Below are 6,051 nucleotides of genomic sequence, written 5' to 3'. Positions count from 1 at the left end.
AAGGCAGCTCCCCCGTCCCCTCTGCACTTGTTCTATTCCCTTCTGCTGCGGCTGCAAGGGCCTGGCTGTCGCTCCCTGGAGTCCAGGCAAGCACCGGCGTGGTGTGCTGTGATGAGTGTGCTGAATTATTTGGCTATTTATACGTTCGATGATTTCTGGGCTGAAAGCCTGTTGTGACAGCCTGGATGTTGGTGGGTGGTGTTATTGCTGGACTCATTCCTGCCTGAAAAGCATGTCCTGCCACTGCAGGGACCAGAAAAGGAGGGCTGAACAACCTGCATCCTTCTGGTGTCCCATGGTGTCCGGAATAAAGGCTGTAGAATTTCTAGGAGGATGGTTTCTTCAAAAAAAAAAAACCTCAACAGGGAAAGTCTCTTCTATGTAACTTGTCCTGATCCTGTTTCTGCCACCTTGTCCCAAGCCACGCGCTGGGCAGTCACTGGGAGCACGTGCTGCTGTGACTGTGTCAGCACCTGCTGGACCGTCCCCTCCTGCTGCCCAGCTCTGACTGTGCCCCTTCCTGCCAGGTCCCGGCTGAAGCTGCTGGTGGATGAAGATGGCAGGTCACCGGTGGCTCGCCCCCCCTGTTCAAGGTAATGGGGACTTTGCCGCAGCTCGGGGAGCAGTGTCCGGCCCGGTGTGCCCAGGGCACCTGTCCCGGTGGTGGCTGTCGGCGGCTGTGCCAGTGGCCTCCCTGGGAAAGGGTGGCTGCGGTCGCCTGGGGCTCTGGGTGGTGGTGGGGGTATTTCTGCAGCAGGGCTGGCTCCCTGGGGCCAGCGTGGGGGGGTGCCTGGCCTCAGGTGTGTCTGTGGGGCTCCCCACCACCTGCCCGAGGGGAGCCGGAGGGGGCTGGAATTGGTGTTTCGAGGGGGAGCTGCCTGTGCTGCTGGGGAGGGTCCTTGAGCTGTGGGTAAAGCAGGTGGCAGATATGGTGGTCTCAATCATCCCCACTCCGTTCCAGGCCTACTGCTCTGCATCTTGGCTCTGCACCTCTGCGCCCAGGACCCTTTTGCCACAGCAGGTGAGCTCTGCACCCCAAGGTAAACCTGGCGGTCCTGTGGGGAACAGGGCAAAGGCAATGTGGTGCAACAAGAACTTTGCCCCTGTGCCCTCCAGGATGTGTTCTGTAGGATGGAGCTGTACTGAGGAACCTTTTCTCAAGGTTTTGACCCCAGAAAAGCCTGTTCTTCACAGGCGGCGTGGCTGGAAGGGAGAGGGGGAAGCTGTTGTAGCATCTGTCCGTAGTGCTGTTGCAGTGGCCTGTTGTATCCACCTGCTTGTTGGGCTGTCGGGCTGCTGGCTGCAAATGGACCTTGTTTGAGGTATCCTGTCACTGACTGCCATCCACATCCCAGCTGCAATGTGACTGATGCTTCCCACAGATCCCTTGGACCATGCCATGGCTCAGGAAGGGATGGAGGGCTCGCTGAGCGCAAGGTGGTGGTTTCCTTCACCAAGAGGGCATTTTTTGTCTTGCAGAGAACACCACAATCGCCAACGCCTCGGTGGCCGCCAACGCCTCGGTGGCTGCCAACGCCTCGGTGGCCGCCAACGCCTCGGTGGCCGCCAACGCCTCGGTGGCCGCCAACGCCTCGGTGGCCGCCAACGCCTCGGTGGCCGCCAACGCCTCGGTGGCCGCCAACGCCTCGGTGGCCGCCAACGCCTCGGTGGCCGCCAACGCCTCGGTGGCCGCCAACGCCTCGGTGGCCGCCAACGCCTCGGTGGCCGCCAACGCCTCGGTGGCCGCCAACGCCTCGGTGGCCGCCAACGCCTCGGTGGCCGCCAACGCCTCGGTGGCCGCCAACGCCTCGGTGGCCGCCAACGCCTCGGTGGCCGCCAACGCCTCGGTGGCCGCCAACGCCTCGGTGGCCGCCAACGCCTCGGTGGCCGCCAACGCCTCGGTGGCCGCCAACGCCTCTGTGAACAGTACAGATGAAACACTGGTAAGGAAAGGGATGGAAAGAGGGCCATTGGCTAGGCCGTTACAGCCCTATGGACGGGGTCTTTAGCGCAGATTATCTCTGTGAGGGCCGCGAGTCCCATGAGAGCATCTCCTGGGGCGGAAGGGGAGCACCTGGGGCATGGTGGGCAGGCGGGTGTGCATAGGCAGCCCCTCCACACAGTGAGGCCATGGCTGGGGACAGCACCGCGGTGCCATGTGAGGAGACTTTGCTGCCTGTGACACCCTGGTGTGTTCTCCCTCCAGCTCACTTGCCAGAGCTTTCAGTGCTCTGGGGAGAGGTGTTACCAGGACGGAGCCCATGCCAACAAAACTGTGACCTGCCATAATGAGACTTACTGTGAGGTATGGAGCTCGCTGAGTTGGAGGCACAGGGGGGCTGTGATGGGGAAAGTCTCTTTTCCCTTCCTTTATATTGGGAATCCACAGTACTCTCTCAAGCCTGTGTCACCATCCTGTTTCCCTTCCCTTTGTGGTGGTCTGTCAGTTATTGTTGCTCCTTTTTAATGGCATCTCTTCATACTCCTAGCATTTTGTTCCTTTGGCTTTGCTATTGCAGCTTTATCGTTCCTCCAGCACAAACTACACAGCCAGGTGCAGCAGCTCGTGCAGCACAGAGATGTGCCGGACCAACAACAGCGTGAGCACACAGCAGTGCGCCCTGGATTGCTGTGCCTCCTCCCTCTGCCTGCAGCTCAACGCCAGCTCCTATGGTAACGGCCCATAGGGTCCCTGGCAGCGGTCTGAGGTTAATGCTGCTGCACAGGAGGGGGACGGGTGGGCAGAGCCCATTGCAAAGAGCTGGCTGTGGCTGCATCGCTGCGTCTCCTCCACCCTGGGGCTCGCTCTCCCCTTAGGAGCTTGGTGAGGGGACAGGGTGGCCCAGCAGCTGTGGCCGCAGCATGAGCCATGCTGGTGCCTCTGCCCATGTGTGGCTGTGGAGGGCTCCATGCATGTTGGGTGCTGGGTGCCACATCACAGGGCTCCTTGTCTGTCTGCAGGTGACCTGCCAGCTGCCACTGTGCTGCCCGCCACCACTACAGCCACCACACCCCGAGCTCCCCCCAGAAACGTAGGTACCAGCCGGGCAGATGCTGCTGCAGCCAGGGGCTCTCCTGGGGGCTGCGGCTGCCGATGCGGCTGAGCTCCCACCTGAGTGGGGTGAGAGGGAAGGTTCCCCTGCACCCGCTTTACGGGGACGAAAGCTGCCTCTGGAAGGCAAGAAAACACTTAGCGAGGTTTGAAAGAAAAGTGCATGATGAGCCCCGTCAGATGGGCCCGAGCTGCAGCCCAGCACATGCCTGGGTGCGAGCAGTTTGGCTGGGCTGCAGGGAGAGCGGTGCTAGCAGCGTGGGGAGGGCGCGGGCACCCACGGGCACTGGCACCCACGGGCACCGCAGCCTTTTCCCTCAGCTGCGTGGAGGGGAAAGTGCTTATCTCTGCAGAGCCTTGTTAAGAGGAAGGAAAAGGAGGCTTGAAACTTGTTTGCTATGCTGGTGTTTCACTGAAGTCTCCTGCAGTTTCAGATGGGGCACGTTGGTCTTTTATCTCTGTCTAAAATGCCTGAGGTAGCGGTGGCCAAACACCGCAGGACAGCGGCGGGTGGGCAGGTTGGAAAGGACCCCTCTGGAAAGAAGGGCTGTCTGAAGCTCAGTTCTTGTCCTCCTGCCCTCTGGACTGATGAATATACAGTCTCCTCTGGCCCTCTCTTGTAGGGGAAAGTGTGTGCAGCGTTCTCCTGTCACGGGGACGGATGTTTCAAAGGCAAGAAGACTGTTGCTAGATGTGTTGTCGGGCACAACTTCTGCGAGGTATGGCCTTGGGGTGAAGAGCGGGACAGCCCAGGAGCCTGCATAGTTCCTGTCAGGCCAGTCCTAAAGGCTTGGCAGGACCCTTGGGCTAACGTCTCTCTCCTCCTTCCAGATGAAGAAGATGGGCTTGAATTACATGGCGGGATGTAGCAAAGCTTGCAAGGCTGCCAAACCAGTCTGTGCTGGTGGGGTGAAGGCTGCCTGTTACCAGGAGTGCTGCCCAGCTACCCTGAAAGCTAGCTGCCTGCGACTGGATGGCAAAGTGCACGTCAGTAGCGCTGGGCAGGTGACGCTGGCCCCGCTGCTGAAGCTCATGGCCTGTGGTGCGGTCCTTCTCCTGAATTACAGGGTCTCTGCTTCCCTCCGGGGGTAAGCAGCAGTCCACATGCTCTGCAGCCTGCCCTCTGCAGCGCTCCTTAGGATCCCTGCTGCTCTCTGACTTCAGCCAAGGCCACTATCGAACACCCTCTGCTACGTCCCTGTCCCAGGAACAAGGTGGCCCCGTTGCCCACGGCTGCTTCTCCCCCCGAGCAGGTGCCTCCCACCCCCAGGGTGACCCCAGGCCTCTGCGTGAACCGCGACGGCGGTGGGTGCAGGTTGCTGGTGGGCTCCCGTTTCTGTTCACCTTGTCCTGCAGCACAGCAGCCCTGCGTGCTCTGCTTCCAGAAGAGGCTGCAGGTGCCTGCTCAGGTGCTCTGCTGGGGGGAAATCCTCCTCCCATTTTTGAGCTGCTCTGTGGGCACAGGTGGACATGGGGCTTCCTCTTGGTGTGGCGAGCCGATGCTCTGCTTCATACCTCTGGCTGGTCACGGAGATGATGCTGGTCCCCTGCCCAAGCTCCTGTGGAGCAGGGAGATCCGAGCCGCTGCCCTGTGGGATGCCCTCCTCCATGGGATGCTGTCCCCTTCCCACTGTTAGAGCACCCTTTCCACCTGCTTCCCAGTCCCAGTTCAAGTCTCTTCTGGGTTACAGTTGGAGAGGATGAATTCCTGGGGCCTCGTTACTGCCTCGCTCAGGTTTGGTGAGCAGCCCTTTGTACGTAAGCCAATGTCGTGTGCGAGGGACGCTGAAGCATGGGGTGAAAGCCAGGTCCCCTCTTGTGCCCCTGTCCTGGGTGGCTGTGCAGGCAGGAAAGCCCTTTCATTAGCACGCTTAAGCAGCAGTAGTTTTTCCCCTTGTCTTTCCACCAGCAGCTGATGCAGCCACCCTCAGGGCTGGAGCCCTCCTGGCCCAACCAGCAGGGTACAGGTTACTGATGGGCTGGTTGAGCTGCTTGGAGCTTGTCCGGAAACCCATGCCAGAAAAACAGCTTTCCCCTGGGGGCTGCTCATGTAGCATGGCAGACGTGGCTGCTTCTCTAGCACAACTAGCAGAGGTCACCACTGCTGCTCCTCCAGCCGGCCTGCTGCGTCTGCTCGGGGGCACTCCGCTACGCTTGGCTCTGTAGCCGCCCCGTACAGGACCCTGCTGCTGATCCCAAATCCCACCTCCCATCCCTAAGCTCCACTTTAAATCCCTCACCTTCCCGAGGCTGGTGAGTCCTGGCTCCTGTTTGGTGTCTTACATTTCACTGAATTTTTAAACACTGGTAATCAAGAGTCCCCCGGTGTATCCAGAGGAAAAGCACTTAATCTACACGCTAAGGAAGCTACAAAGGGGAATTCTTCCCTGCACCGCCAAAAATCTGTAGGCCTGGGAGACTTGCAAGCTAATTACGGTTTTGTCTCTGTGCTGCTGGGACTGCAGATGCTGGAATGAGTGACCTCAGGAGTAGGAACAAGAGGGTGTTAAGCCTGCTTACAAACCAGAAAATTCTGCCTTGACTGAAGGCACAGGGTCTGCTCTAGTTAATAATCTGCTTGCAGTGCAGCCTTTCTGGACACCCTCTCGCTCATTAGTTTAAAACTGCTCTGGTGTTGAAATACCTTTTGTATGACTAGGTAAGATTAGTAACTTCACGTTTCATCTCCAAGACTTAGGCAGGAAAATGAGATTAATTTAAAAGTGTCTTACCTTTCAGATGATTCTATTACACATCTATGATTGATTCTCTACTGCTAAAAGCCAAGCAGAGGCGTGAACCATAACCAGAAGCACCCCCCGCGCTCCCCCCCAGCCTCTTGCTGCATTACGTGGAGCTGGCGCGTCGCTTGTTGGGTAGAATTCACCAGTGTCGATGTGCTGTTACTGGTACAAACACATGCGCTGCTGTCCTCTGCTGCTGTCGGCTCTTTAAAGAAAAGATTGAAAAGTATAAAACCCCATGTGTCGGTCCCTTGG

The 6,051-nt window shown here is 58.8% G+C and overlaps 1 long non-coding RNA gene across 1 annotated transcript; it reads left to right on the top strand.

The window, feature by feature from the left end:
* Positions 1–210: 210 nt before the first annotated feature.
* LOC114015995 (uncharacterized) lies at positions 211–1,580 on the top strand. The gene is made up of 3 exons (XR_003560223.2): positions 211–593; positions 962–1,021; positions 1,480–1,580. It is a non-coding gene; the product is annotated as an uncharacterized LOC114015995 (long non-coding RNA).
* Positions 1,581–6,051: the final 4,471 nt, after the last annotated feature.

This window comes from Falco cherrug, chromosome 3 (assembly GCF_023634085.1).
Source record: "Falco cherrug isolate bFalChe1 chromosome 3, bFalChe1.pri, whole genome shotgun sequence".
NCBI lineage: Eukaryota > Metazoa > Chordata > Aves > Falconiformes > Falconidae > Falco > Falco cherrug.
This window is presented reverse-complemented; position numbering and strand designations above follow the sequence as displayed.